Source organism: Prionailurus viverrinus, chromosome A3, assembly GCF_022837055.1.
Source record: "Prionailurus viverrinus isolate Anna chromosome A3, UM_Priviv_1.0, whole genome shotgun sequence".
NCBI classification, from domain to species: domain Eukaryota; kingdom Metazoa; phylum Chordata; class Mammalia; order Carnivora; family Felidae; genus Prionailurus; species Prionailurus viverrinus.
Genome location: NC_062563.1, coordinates 80,238,604 through 80,253,566, shown reverse-complemented (window position 1 = coordinate 80,253,566; position 14,963 = coordinate 80,238,604). Strand labels below are relative to the sequence as shown.

Below are 14,963 nucleotides of genomic sequence, written 5' to 3'. Positions count from 1 at the left end.
AAGAAATTGTAGCTATGTATGGTGATAGGTGTTAACTAAACTTATCGTGATTATCATTTTGCAACATATACATATATCATATCATGTTATATGCCTAAAACTAATACAATGTTAAATGTTAATTATATTTCAATTAAAAAAATCTGTTTTAGGGGCGCTTGGGTGGCTCAGTCGGTTAAGCATCCGACTTTGGCTCAGGTCATGATCTCACAGTTTGTGGTTCAAGCCCTGCGTCGGGCTCTGTGCTGACAGCTCAGAGCCTGGAGCCTGCTTCAGATTCTGTGTCTCCCCCTGTCTCTGCCCCTCTCCTGCTCATGCTCTGTCTCTCTCTGTCTCAAAAATAAATAAAAACATTAAAAAAAATTTAAAAATCTGTTTTAATTAAAAATAAGATCTAAAGGGATTTGTCTTGCTAGGTTTTAGACTTGCTTAGGACTCACCAACCCCCTTTCTTCTTTCCTTTTTCTCCCTTTTGGAATGAGATGTCTATCTGTCCCATTATTATACTTTGGAAGTGAAAAACTGGGTTTCATAGATTCACAGCTGGAGAGACATTCTGCCTCAGGATGAATCATACCTCTTGAGTCTTACCAATATCTGATTTAGGTGATATTTAAATGAAACTTTGTACTTTAGATTTTAGAGTTGATGCTGAAACAAGTTAAGATTTTTGGGGCTGTTGGAATGGACTGAAGGTTTTTGCATGCCAGAAGGATGTGAATTTGGGGAGGCTAGTGGCAGACTGATGTAATAACTATCAAATTGGTTTAGGGCAAGAGAATATTAAAAGATGAGAGAAAAAAATGTAGATATCTAGAATTCTGAGCTCAGATTGCTCTGTATCTTTAAGTTCTGAACCCACATGGAAGACACTCAAACTTGCAACAACAGACAATGCATTATGGGTATGGTTTATGGAGGTATACTGATGAACTGTAATCAGAACCCAAATTCAAAAAGTCTTGGACCCTAATATCATTGGATAGAAGAGCATCTACTCTACAGCCTATTCAAGTGGGATATGTGGGTTGCTCTGATCAGATGGGGGCCACCACATGGACAACACCAAATATGGGGCACCTGATTCCCAGGCAGTGAAAGAATTCATCCAAGGCAGAACAAAAGAGATAGATATTTATTGAATACACTGGAAGGCAGCAGTGGGCAGGAAAGCAGAGCAGAGACTGTCTATGACAAGGCAGGGGTGAGGGGCCACAGTTATAGGGTGGAGTGAGTATTGGAACATATAGAATTTTCCTTTAAAACAAAGTTTATTTATTGGGGCGCCTGTGTGGCTCAGTTGGTTAAGCGTCCGACTTCAGCTCAGGTCATGACCTCATAGTTTGTGATTTCGAGCCCCGTGTCTCTGTCTCTCTCTTTCTGTCTCTCTCTCAAGAATAAATAAGCATTAAAATGTTTTTTTAAAGTTTATTTATTTATTGGGGGGTGGGTAGGGCAGAAAGAGAGGGAGAGAATCCCAAGCAGGATCCAGGCTGTCAGTGTGCAGCCCAGTGTGGGGCTCAATTCCAAGAACCATGAGATCATGACCTGAGCCCAAACATGCCATCCAGGCACCCCAATTTTTCCCTTCTTTGGTAATCTTAGGAACTGTGTTGTAATTGGTAGTTAGGGCCTATGGTTATTTCAAGGTGGGTCACTTAACGAGCTTGTTTGCATTGCCTGTTTGCATTCAGCTCTGTGGTTGCTGTGGGCCCTTTTACCTTACTCAGGTTTCCATTGCTTAAACTGGTTGCCTAAAAGCGGCCTTTACTGGATACTGCAACCCTGATTGGATTACTTTTTTACTCATGTGGCATCCAAAAGGATGACTCCAAAGGACTCTCAGGGGGAGTCTGAAAATATGAGACTTGAAGATTGGTCAGAGTTTAGTGTTAGAGATGCAGATCTGAGTGAGTCCTAACCCATGGCACAGTCTGTTGGATTAATTCATAGAAAGGTAGAAAGAAAAAAGCCTAGGACATCAGCTCAATTATAGTTAACCGGAAGAGTGAAGAAAATAAAGAAAAATCAGAAAGGATAGGAAGTTTTACCATAAAGATGAAGAAAAACAGGGTGATCAGCATCAAATGAGATGAAAAGGTGAATGCAGATTCAGAGAGCATGCAGCGGAAAGGGGCTGGAGTGGGTCTCACTATTCAGTATACAGACTTTCTCATTTGTTTTTTTGGTTGACCTGGTGTATATGAATCTGGGACCTCTCTGGTTCAAATTCTCCAGCAACTTAACCTTTTGTTTTACAGAAGTGACTAGGGGTAAGCTATTCACTTGACTATTTGTTCTAAGGATGGAGACCTAGACCTATTAAGTCTAACTACTCTGTACACATTTTCAATCAATCCTCTGGTCTTTCCTTCCATATCCTCCCATTGATGTGGTATCTGCAATTTATGAGTCTGTTGTATAATAAGGCATGTATTGGGTCTTTGTCTCCAGTTGCTGGCAAAGAGCTCCTATAAAACCCTTGGAATTTCCTGAGTGATAGGAGTATCTTTTGTTATTCAGAAGGCTCCTCTTTTGAGCACACTTTGTTTATGTTGATGACAGCCTGTCCATAGCCTCAGGTCACCAGAAAGACCAAGTGATTAGAGGGTTGGAACTTTCAGCCCCACCCACAAACCTCCAGGAAAGGGAGAGAGGAATTAGAGATTGAGCTCTATAAAAACTCTTAAACAAGGAAATTTGGTGAGTTTTGGGGTTGGTGAACATCGTGGAGGTGCTGGGAGAGCGGTGCAAAAGGAGATGGCATGGAAGCTCTGTGCCCCTTCCCCTCCTCTTTGCCCTATACATCTTTCCACATAGCTGTTGAGTTGTATTCTTTCTAACAAATCAATAAATGTAAGTAAATATTTCTTTAAATTCTGTGAGCCATTCTAGCCAATTACTGAACCAACAGAAGGAGTCACCATGGGAACTTCAATTCATGACTATTTGGTCAGAAGTACAAATAACAATCTGTACTTGAAATTGGCATCTGAGGTGGAGGTAGTCTTGAGGGCTGAGTTAGTGTTCTCCAGAGAAAAAGAAACAATAGGATAGACAGGTAGAAAATAGAATTTTCCTTTACAGAGCCTTCCTGGAGTTCTGACTTATGAATTACTGTACTTCTAATTGCCATTCCCCTCTGCATTCAGCTTTCTTAGCTCCAACAGTTTCTTCATCCTCTTTCCTTCTTCCAATAAGAACATATCAACATCTCTCATTCCCTTCTGTTCTTTTCCCACTTTCTTAGTCTTTGTGGGTTTTTATATTTTCTCATTTCATTGGAGTTTTGTAGCGAAACAAGACAAACGTATGTTTAATCTCTCATGTTAAATCAAGTCACTTTGTAGACTGTTTTCAAAATTATGAATTCTTTTAATTTTTTTAACGTTTATTTATTATTGAGAGACAGAGAGAGACAGAGCATGAGCATGGGAGGGGCAGAGAGAGAGGGAGACACAGAATCCGAAGCAGGCTCCAGGCTCCGAGCTGTTGGCACAGAGCCCGAGCTCAAACTCACGGATTGTGAGATCATGACCTGAGCCGAAGTCGGATGCTCAACCGAGCCACCCAGGCGCCCCAGAATTATGAATTCTTTTAAAATAAGTTACACATTTATAAAGCACTTAAGTGATATCCTTTCTTTTCAATATAGTAGCCTCCCTTATCCATAGTTTTACTTTCCAAAGTTTCAGTTACTGAGCTCAACCTCAGTCCTGAAGCAGATGATGCTTTTCCTGATATATAGTCAGAAGGTCAAAAGCCTAGTGCCACATCACAATGCAAATATCATTCACTTCGCTTCCTCTCATCACATAGGCATTTTATCATTTCACATCTTCACAAGAAGGGTGAGTACAGGGGCGCCTGGGTGGCGCAGTCGGTTAAGCGTCCGACTTCAGCCAGGTCACGATCTCACGGTCCGTGAGTTCGAGCCCCGCATCAGGCTCTGGGCTGCCGGCTCAGAGCCTGGAGCCTGCTTCCGATTCTGTGTCTCCCTCTCTCTCTGCCCCTCCCCCATTCATGCTCTGTCTCTCTCTGTCCCAAAAATAAATAAACGTTGAAAAAAAAATTAAAAAAAAAAATAAATGGAAAGAAGGGTGAGTACAGTATTTTGAGACCAATATTCACATAACTTTTATTACAGCATATCTTTATAATTGTTATTTTATTATTACTTAGTATTAAAATTTTTCTTTTTTTTTTTTTTTTTTTTTTTTTTTTCAACGTTTATTTATTTTTTGGGACAGAGAGAGACAGAGCATGAACGGGCGAGGGGCAGAGAGAGAGGGAGACACAGAATCGGAAACAGGCTCCAGGCTCTGAGCCATCAGCCCAGAGCCCGACGCGGGGCTTGAATTCACGGACCGCGAGATCGTGACCTGGCTGATGACGGACGCCTAACCGAATGCGCCACCTAGGCGCCCCAGTATTAAAATTTTTCTTAATGTTTTACTTTCGAGAGAGAACAGAGTGTCAGTGAAAGAGGGGCAGAGAGAGGGAGACACAATCTGAAGCAGGCTCCAGGCTCTGAGCTGTCAGCACAGAGCCTGATGGAGGGCTCAAACTCAGGAACTGTGAGACCATGACCTGAGCTGATGTCGGACGCTTAACTGAGACACCAGGGGTCCCTATTATTACTTAGTATTAATCTCCTGCTGTACCTAATTTATAAATTAAATTTTATGTCAGCTATATATGCTTGGGAAAAAGAGTACATACAGGGTTTGGTACTATCACCAGGCATCTACTGGGGGTCTTGAACATATACCCTGCAGATAAAGTGAGAGTACTGAATCTTTGTTTTTTTCTGATTAGAAATGTTTGCTCATTATAATAATCCAAATAATACAGAAATATCTAACAAAGGGAAAGTCCTTTGTAGTCATAAGCTTTAGATAAAGTCACAGGTTGATTTCTAAATATACTGTTTAGTGATTCTATATTTGTAATATATGATAGGAAAAAGCAACAGAAAGATAACATTAAAATATTAACAGCAGTTAACTCTGGATAGTGAGATTAATGGATTCCACCCCCCCTTTTGATTTATTTGTATTTTCTTTTTTTAATGTTTATTTTTTTGAGAGAGAGAGCGAGAGAGAGAATGAATGTATACAAGCAGGGTAGGGGAAAAGAGGGAGGGAGAGAGAGAATCCCAAGTAGGCTTGGCACTGTCAGCACAGAGCCTGACTTGGGGCTCAATCCAACGAACTGTGAGATCATGACCTGAGCCAAAATCAAGACTCGGACATTAAACTGACTGAGCCACCCAGGTGCCCCGATTTATCTGCATTTTCTAACATGTGCCTAAATTAATATCTATTAACCTTTTTCAAAATTTTTTATTTAAAAAACCTTGAAATGTTAAAATTTGTCGTTTCCCTTAAAATAAATGTGTGATTATATTCAAGCTTTTGCAATCTTTGCTTTAAAAAAAAAGTTTATTTAAGTTCTTTTTAAATTTTTTAGTGTTTATTTTTGAGAGAGTGCACACATGTACACGGGGAGGAGTAGACAGAGACAGAGACATAGAATCCCAAGCAGGCGCCACACCATCAGCCCAGAGCCCAACATGGGGCTCAAACCCACAAACCGTGAGATCATGACTTGAGGCAAAATCAAGAAGCTTAACCGACTGAGCCACTCAGGAGCTCCAAACTTGCAATCTTTGAAATGAAAATTTCATTTCATTTAAAATATTCCAAGAATAAAAAATAAACAGTATTCTAAGAATAGTAAAAGGCTCTCTGATATCTACAGATTAAAATAATTTTAAAATTATAAAAAATAGTAACCAATGGGCAATACAATCTACCATACAGTTTCTATCACTTAATTATGCAATTTGTGTTTAAGATAAACAGGTATTGGGGGCGCCTCTGTGGCTCAGTGGATTAAGCATCCAACTCTGGATTTCAGCTCTAGTCATGATCTCATGGTTTTGTGGGTGCCAGGAATGGCTCTGAGCACAGACTGCCATAGCCTTCAGGGGATTCTCCCTCTCTCCCTGCCCCTCCCCCGCTCACACTCTGTCTCAAAATAAAAAAAGACTTTAAAGAAAAAAAGACAAACAGGTACTTAAACCTTGAGTTTCACAGAAGAGCAAACTCTTAATTTTTCCTTTTAACATCATTCACCAGATGGTCTAGAAATCTTTGATCTGGAAGCCTTAGCTGGTTTCCAGACCTCTAGCGGAGGTATTACCCTCCTAAAACTTGTGTGATTTCTTGTCCACTCTCTGGGACTGAATCATTAGACTCTTACAGTAAAGCTACTAACCACCAGAAAGTTAGATAATCAGCCAAATAGGACAGAATGAATTTTACAACACAAATCAGGGACCCATTTCCTACAGACTAATTCACAAAAATTGCCTTACAGGAGGTCCCATCAACATTTCTATCTAAATGTCCTGATACCTCAAGCCCAACGACCACTCATTTTGAATTACATTCTTTCAAAAACTGGTTATCAACTTCCATCCCAAACACAAGCTCAGTCAAGTCTATCTGGTTCCCACGCGAGTACTGGGGCGTGGGCCTGTTCATCTCCCGGGCCTCCCCACCCAAAAGTCTCCCTTAGTTTCGATGTCCAGAGAGGTCTCTAGCAGAGTTGTTCCGTGCAGTCGGTCCCTAACCTCCCGCCTTCCCAGTCCTCTGCTATCCAGGCAACTGCCCGCCGCTGACGCGACCTTTCTGCCTGGCTTCGCCTCCCCTTCTCCGCAGTCCCGCGTCCGGCGTGGCTCCAGCCTCAAGGGAAAGCGTCAGTTGACTTCTGCAGCCTGCTAACTACGGGTGCGAGGAAGATTAACCCGCTTCCAACTCAAGGTCCTCCCACCACCCAGTTCCCAGACAGACGCCCCCAAAAGGATAGGAGGGAGACAGGCCAGCGCGCACGCGCGGGACGCCGCCCGTTCTGCCCGCGCGCGCCCGGCCGTAGAAGCCGCCAGCCAATCAGAAAGTGCCCAGCCTCTACGCCCCCAGGTCCGCGCGCGTCTGTCCTTTAAGGGCGGCATTCGAATACAATAGCCCGCTAGCGGACATTCCCACCGCTTAGTGTCTTTCAGTCATCGCCCCTAGAGACGCCCTTTCCAGGGGCGGCCTCAAAGCCTCTCCCAAAGGAGGGAAAGTGGGTGGTGGGGGAAGGGTGGGGAGTGATGTAGGGTTTTTCATTGTCAAGAAAACCCCTTACACTCTCCAGGCTTCCCCCACTCGCATCTCAGGATAATGAAACGCCTCTTGGCTGGGCTTAAGTTAGTAGCAGACGTTGTGTTAAACGAATGAGGCATTAGTTCTTCTTTCAAATGGTAAGTTCTCCTCGTGAGGTAATGCACATCCGCGCGCTACCCAGAATTCCCCAGTTCCCGCGTGGCGTGTTTCCGGTCTGCGTGCTGCGGGGGAGCAGCAGGGCGAGGCTCCAACGTTCGGGAACCACTTCAGCGTGCCCCGCCCCTGCAGGTCCTAGCCCGTTTTCTCCCCTCAAATCAATAGTTTCCTTGTATTTTATGATTGTAAGAAGAAAACTGCTTTCAAAAAGTGCCTGCTCCCTGCAAAACTGATAGTAAGTACATAAACGTTTATAAAAGAAAGTTAAACCCACCCACAATCTCGCCACCCAGAAATAACAGTATTAACACACTGCTATGTAAACTTGGAGACTTTTCACATATACACATAAAGTGTTTTTTTTGTTTTAAAAAATTTTTTTAATGTTTATTTATTTTTGAGAGAGCGTGAGTGAGGTAGGGGCAGAGAGAGCAGGAGACACAATACGAAGCAGGCTCCAGGCTCTCAGCTGTCAGCTCAGAGCTGGACGCAGGGCTCCAACCTGTGAATCCTGAGATCATGACCTAAGCAGAAGTCAGACACTTAACCAACTGAGCCATCCAGGCGCCCCTATTTTTTGTTTTTAATAGAAAAATGTGAGCGTGTTACGGTGTCCCAAAAGCGTCTATCTTTCCAGGTAAATTCAAATAGATAATCATTTTTAATTCTGTGGGGATGTAATGGCATTTAATGATTTTACGTGTACAAACTTGTTCAGCCAGTCCCTAAATTCTTGGACTTCTACAGTTTTTCACGTGTACAAACAATACTAAATGATTATTCGCGTACATAAATCTTTACATACCCCTGATTATTTCCTTACAATAAACTCATAGAAATATAATTACTGGATCAAAAGGAATGCACACTTATAAGACTCTAGATGATGTTACCAGACTCTCCCCTGGCAATGTATTTATTACTTTTCCACCGACAGAGTATGTAAATGACACCCGTGTCTTCATCTTCTTGCTAATCTTCAGTATTGTTAATCTTTGAGATCTTTATCACCTTTTGAACATTTTTATCATCTTTGTCATCTTGTTTTAATTTGCATTTTGTTGACTAAGTGTAAAACTGAACCTCGTTCATATATTTATTGGCTCTATTTTTGTGAATTGCCAGTAAATTACTTCTGCCTATTTTAAAATTAAAATATTTACGTTTAAGAAGTTACAAGTGCTTTTTTTAATATCAGCAGTATTAACCTGTCTGAAATATAATTATAAATATTATTACCATTTCTTAATTCATGTTTTAACATGGCCTGTGTTCATTTGCCGAAGGAAAAAAAGAAATGTCTCACAAAAAGGAAGTATATATGATGCCAGATGGACTAAGATAGCAAAGAATACAATTCATCTGTAAGTTATTAATATACTTACAGTTTAAATTAAAATACAACAAAAAAAAACTTTATACATCTCATGAAAATGATACTAAAATTCACTTCAGAAAAGATACAGTTGATCCCCCTTGAACAACACAGATGTGAATTGCATTGGTCCACTTATCTGTGGATTTTTTTTTTCAATAATGTAGTACTGTATCATAAATGTATTTTCCTTATGATTTTCTTAATATTTTTCTCTGGTTTACTTTATTGTAAGAAAACTGTATATAATACATGTAACATACAAAATATGTGTTAATTGACAGTTTATGTTGTGAGTGAGGGCAGTCAACTTAGACTATTAATAAAGTTTTGGGGAGGGGCACCTGGATGGCTCAGTCGATTGAGCCTCGGACTCTTGATTTTGGTTCAGGCTCAGGTCATGATCTCATGGTTCCTGAGATCAAGCCTGGCATCCAGCTCTGCACTAACAAGGCTGTGCCTGCTTGGGATTCTCTCTCTGCCTTTCCCTTGCTTGTGCACTCTCTCTCTCTCTCTCAAAATAAATAAACTTAAAAAAAATTCTCTCTCTCTCCCTTTGCCCCTCCCCTGCTTGTGCTCTCTCTGTCTCTAAAATAAAATTTTAAAAAAGCTTTGGGGGAGTTAAAAGTTATGTGTGGATTTTCCACTTGGGAGGGGTCCGTGTCTCCAACCCCTGTGTTGTTCAAGGGACAAATGGTCAGAATATTCAAAGAACATCATTTAAAAGGGAGAGAGGGAAGCAAAGTGGAGGAGAATGGACTCTCTTGACATGATTTGTAGGCTAAATTTAAAAATAATTAGGAGTACAAGAAAAAATACACTATGTGGTAAGTTATATAAAGTATATACTATAAAATTATACAATTTTGTACTGTGTAAAAACTCGGTTTATGTAGAATTAATCAGAATCAGAAACCATAAGTAAGTGCAAATAAGTAGAAGTTTAAGGTGATGGAATTGTTGGGAAGTTTTTCATTTTTATGTAGGCATATATTTAGTTTTTGCCTCTGTTTCTAGCTTTGATGTCAGGCTTATCTGTGTATTTTTTTCTAGCATTTTTAGGTATCCTTAACATTTTTTCAATATTTAATCCATCTAAAGTTTATTTATGAGGAGGAAGGGAAGGATCTAGTTTGATTTTTTTTTTTCTCCATGACTTGCTGGTTGCCCACACACCATTTATTGAATACTCAATCTACCCTATAGATTTAAAATTGTACTTATGTACAGCACTAAATTTCCAAATGTACTTTATTTTCTGTTCCATTGATTTGTTTGTTAACTGGACAGCAATATTATTGTTTTACTATATTTTTTAATTGTTTTTATATTTCTGGTAGGGTAAATTCCTGCGTAATAGACTTCTTTTTCAGAGTATTTACTTAAGAACTGTCTCTTATAAATCTATTTGATAAAATCTATTACATATAAAAGAAAATTTTGTAATATATGTAAGTTAAAAAAACATGAAGCACAGAGCCTGGAGCCTGTTTCCGATTCTGTGTCTCCCTCTCTCTCTGCCCCTCCCCCGTTCATGCTCTGTCTCTCTCTGTCCCAAAAATAAATAAACGTTGAAAAAAAAAAAATTAAAAAAAAAAAAAAAAAGGGGGTGCCTGGGTGGCGCAGTCGGCTAAGCGTCCGACTTCAGCCAGGTCACGATCTCGCGGTCCGTGAGTTCGAGCCCCGCGTCAGGCTCTGGGCTGATGGCTCAGAGCCTGGAGCCTGCTTCCGATTCTGTGTCTCCCTCTCTCTCTGCCCCTCCCCCGTTCATGCTCTGTCTCTCTCTGTCCCAAAAATAAATAAACGTTGAAAAAAAAAATTAAAAAAAAACATGAAGCAAACTGCCAACCTCAGAGCTCGAACATTACCAATAACTTGGAGCAATCTGTGTATTCTTCCCATTCTACCTTGTCATCCTTGCCATAGATATATTGTTTCTTTCATAGTAACTTTAAATTTATTTTGTCAAATTAAAAGAGTTGTGATTTTTATTGGAATTTCATTAATTTCGTAGATTAATTTAAGGAAAATGGACATCTTTATAAAAATAATTCTATAGTTTTTACTGAGTGCTTTGTTTGTGTTAGTCATTTAATCTTCTCAACTCTATTATTGTCACCCTCATTTTATAGATGAGGAAACTCATGTGTAAATAACTTGTTGAAGGTCAGGAAACTAATAGATGACAAAGTCAAAGGTCAGACTCAGGCAATTTGGCCCCAGAGGCTGTACTCTTTTTTTTTTTTTTTATGTTTATTTTTGAGAGAGAGAGGGAGAGAGAAAGCAGGGGAGGGGCAGAGAGAGAGAGAGACAGAGACAGAGACAGAGACAGAATCCAAAGCAGGCTCCAGGCTCTGAGCTGTCAGCACAGAGCCTGACATGGGGCTCAAATTCAGGAGCTGTAAGATCATAACCTGAACTGAGACCAAGAGTTGGAAGCTTAACTGATTGAGCCACCCAGGCGCCCCTGGAGGCTATTTTCTTTACCTCTATGTTATATTGTCTCTCCACAATATGGAATCTGCTCATCTATAATGGACATGCCATTCAACTTGCCTGTACCACTCCCCCATGTCCCAATATGCATCTTTATCTTCTTTTAATGAGTAGATACCTGCTTGATCCTCCCCTCCTCTGCCATAGCTGATTGGACTAGAGGGTAGGTAGAAAAGCTGGTCCAATCAGATTGTTTCTCCCAGAAATTAGTAAATAGTCTTACTTAATCTCTTGACCTAGAAAGTGATGACACAAGGGCAAAGCAGGGAGAGATGTTTGACCCACAAGTAAGTAGGTAGTGCAGACAAAGCAGGCTTGTGGAGAGGCAGTCAGAAAAGAAGCAGAGTTAAGAAGCCCAGAAGAGGGTGCAGGGGTAGCTGCCTGGGATTCTGGAGCTTTCCAGGTCCTGGTTTGCTCCTACTAAGGCCTTACATACTGCCTTTTCTGTTCTTGGGGATCTATACCAGTTACCTCTCTTCCTTTAAATAAACTTCTCTTTCAGTTTGAGCTCACCTGAATGACTTCCCTTACTTTTGAAACCAATTATGCCATCTAAAAACATGCCCATTTTCAATTTACCCATTTTCTTTTGGTTTCCCAGTAGCATTTTCTTTACATAAATCCTTTACATTTCTTGTTCAGTTCATTCCTAAATATATTTTTGTTGCTTTTTGCTCTTTACAATGATAATCTGTTCATTGTCGTCCCCTTTATATATTTTTTTCCCTTTATATCTTTTTAAAAAAAATGTTTATTATATTTGAGAGAGGGAGTGTGCTCGTGAGTGGAGGAAGGGCAGAGAGAGGGAAATAGGATCTGAAGTTGGCTCTGTGCTGACAGAGAGCCTGAAGTGAGGCTCAAACTCATGTACCTACCATGAGATCATGACCTGATCCCAAGAGGTTCACTTAGCTGACTGAGCCACCCAGGTGCCCCTACATCTTAATCTATAAAAATTCTACTTCCATTGGGGCGCCTTGGTGGCTCAGTCAGTGAAGCATCTGACTTCAGCTCAGGTCATGATCTCATGGCTCATGGGTTGGAGCCCTGTATAGCCTGGTTGAGATTCTCTCTCTCTCCCTTTCTCTCTGCCCCTCCTCTGCTCACACACACTCTCTAAATAAACTTAAAAAAAATTCTGCTTTCATCAACTGAGACTGCTAAATGTCAATGGTTTGTAAATGTGAATTATTCTTTTAAAATAATGTTTTATCTATTAAAATAATGTTTCCTACTAGATATATCTGTTCTCTGCTTTCATTTGTTCTACTGATGATTCATGTGAGGATGATGATGATTCATCTGTTGGAAATGAGCCACAGGGATCCCAAAGAAGTATAGAATTTTCTGTAACCTGTTTTGAAAAGAAAGTCTCATATATGAATAGAAACATTGAGTTTTCAACATCTAGCTGATATGAAAACATAAAATGAGGAAATCTATTTTTAATAAGACCAATTTCTCAGGTATAAAATAATAAGACAATAGAGGGCATTATCTGGGTATATATATATTTTTTAATTTTTTTTTAATGTTTATTTATTTTTGAGACAGAGAGAGACAGAGCATGAACGGGGGAGGGTCAGAGAGAGAGGGAGACACAGAATCTGAAGCAGGCTCCAGGCTCTGAGCTGTCAGCACAGAGCCCGACGCGGGGCTCGAATGGACCGTGAGATCATGACCTGAGCCGAAGTCGGATGCTTAAGTGACTGAGCCACCCAGGCGCTCCTGGGTAAATATTTTGAATACAGTAGACAACAAAATAAAGATTAAGAGAAATTGATATCTCACTCTTAATATGGGCATATTATCCTTTATCCAAAACCTTTGGCCAGATGTGTTTCAGAACTCAGAATTGTTAAGACTTTAGACAGGAGTATAATGCATGTACCATATTTTCTGTAACACCTCAGCAGGGTCTGGAGCAGCATCTTATAATCAAACATATTAATAGTCATGTAACAAAAATACATTAGTATGAACCCTAAGCAGGATAAATAAAGGCTATATAACCTATATAATATCCATATATATGTTCAGGTAAGATTTGCTGCCAAATGAGTTTGACTCAGCCTTATGAAAAACTTTAGGTTTCTAAAGCTTTTTTAGATTTTGGAATTTTATTTTATTTTATTTTTTAATGTTTATTATTTTTGAGAATGAGAGAGAGACAGAGAGCAAGCAGGGAAGGGGCAGAGAGAGAGGGAGACACAGAATTGGAAGCAGGCTCTAGGCTCTGAGCTGTCAGCACAGAGCCCGATGCGGGGCTAGAACTCACAGACCACGAGATCATGACCTGAGAGCTGTAGTCAGCTGCCCAACTGACTGAGCCACCCAGGTGCCCCAGATTTTGGAATTTTAGATAATGGCTTATAGACCTGTGTAAGCAGATATGTTCAGATTTCAACATCTGGCCAGCTCTGGGGGTCAATTAAAGAGTTCTTTGAAGTCCTGGCTATGTTAGATAGTCCTATGGTTTAGGATGTTTAGTCTAAAGGCAAAGGAGTACACTTTTAGAAGGACAAAATACAGACTTTGAAGTAATTATTGAAAAAGTAATGGGTTAAGTATCTTGACTTGCATTCTTAAGCTTTGTCTTCAGTCATTACTTCAGTGTGTGGTGCTTTGGTTGAAAAGAATTTCACTAACAGTTCCTAGAAAATCTTAACATAAAAAGTTGCTGTATTTTTCCTTAGGCCTATCAATGAAGGGATCCTTGATGTTTTTATTTCTAGTACATAGACTCCCTTCCCTCTAAATATCCTGACTGTGAAGATAATTGTTTCAGTTGAGTCTTTTAAAGTACCCGAATTAAGGAACCTATTCAGTCATCATATACATTGAGTGCCTACTCTGTGTCAGACTGTGCTAGGTACTGAGGATGTAGTCTGGTGGCAGAGAAGCACACATCAATAGGACATTACAGTATCATGAGATAAGTGATGTGAAAGGGTAAGTACAGTGTGCCATGGAACCCCATGTTCTGGGGGGAGGGAAGGACTGAAGGTTGAGTAAGAAATTAGGCAGGTGAATGGGGGAGGGGAATAAAAAATGTTCTGACAGTGATTTTCTAAGTGTGGTTGGTTCATGGACCAGCAACATCAACATCACCTGAGAACTTGTCAGAAATGCAGATTCCTGGGCCCTATCACAGATCTACTGAATCAAAAACTCTGGGGGTGGAGCCTATCAATCTGTGTTTTAATAAGCCTGCCCATCCAAGTGGTCTCAAGCCCACCAAAGTTTGAGAACCACTGTTCTAAACAGCAAGTATGATAAAACCACAGTGTGTAGGCAAGATGTTTAGTGTGTCTAAATGGCACTATTCACTAGCATGTCTGTATTGGAGTGGGGTGGCAGAGTAGGGGGATCATGGAAATGACAGATGAGGTTGGAAAAGTAAACATGCTTCACTTGGGGGTTTTATGAGCCATGTTAAAGAGTTTGGGCTTCATTTATTCAACAAATATTTATTGCATGTCTACATTATAAGTATAGTGTACAAAATGGATTCCCCTCTTGTCAGGGAACTTAGCCAAATAAGCAAATAAATGTGTATGTCGGGTGGTAAAAAAAAATGTTATGACACAACAACTTGGATGAATCTCCAGAGAATTATGCTGAGTAGAAAAAGGCAATCCCAAAAGGTTAATACTGTATAATTCCATTTATATAACATTCTTGAAATAGCAAAACTATAGAAATGGAGAACAGATTAGTGGTTGCCAGGGGTTACAGAGGGGGTGGAGGTTGGAGGGAGGTGG

General features: G+C 40.3%; 1 long non-coding RNA gene across 1 annotated transcript in view; it reads left to right on the top strand.

Annotated features, from left to right (window-relative positions):
• The first annotated feature begins 7,426 nt into the window (after positions 1 to 7,426).
• The window catches only part of LOC125162617 (uncharacterized), a 29,696-nt gene continuing 22,159 nt past the window's right edge, over positions 7,427 to 14,963 (top strand). The window contains exon 1 of the long non-coding RNA XR_007151104.1: positions 7,427 to 7,563. This is a non-coding gene — a long non-coding RNA (uncharacterized LOC125162617). The remainder of the gene's footprint in view (positions 7,564 to 14,963) is intronic.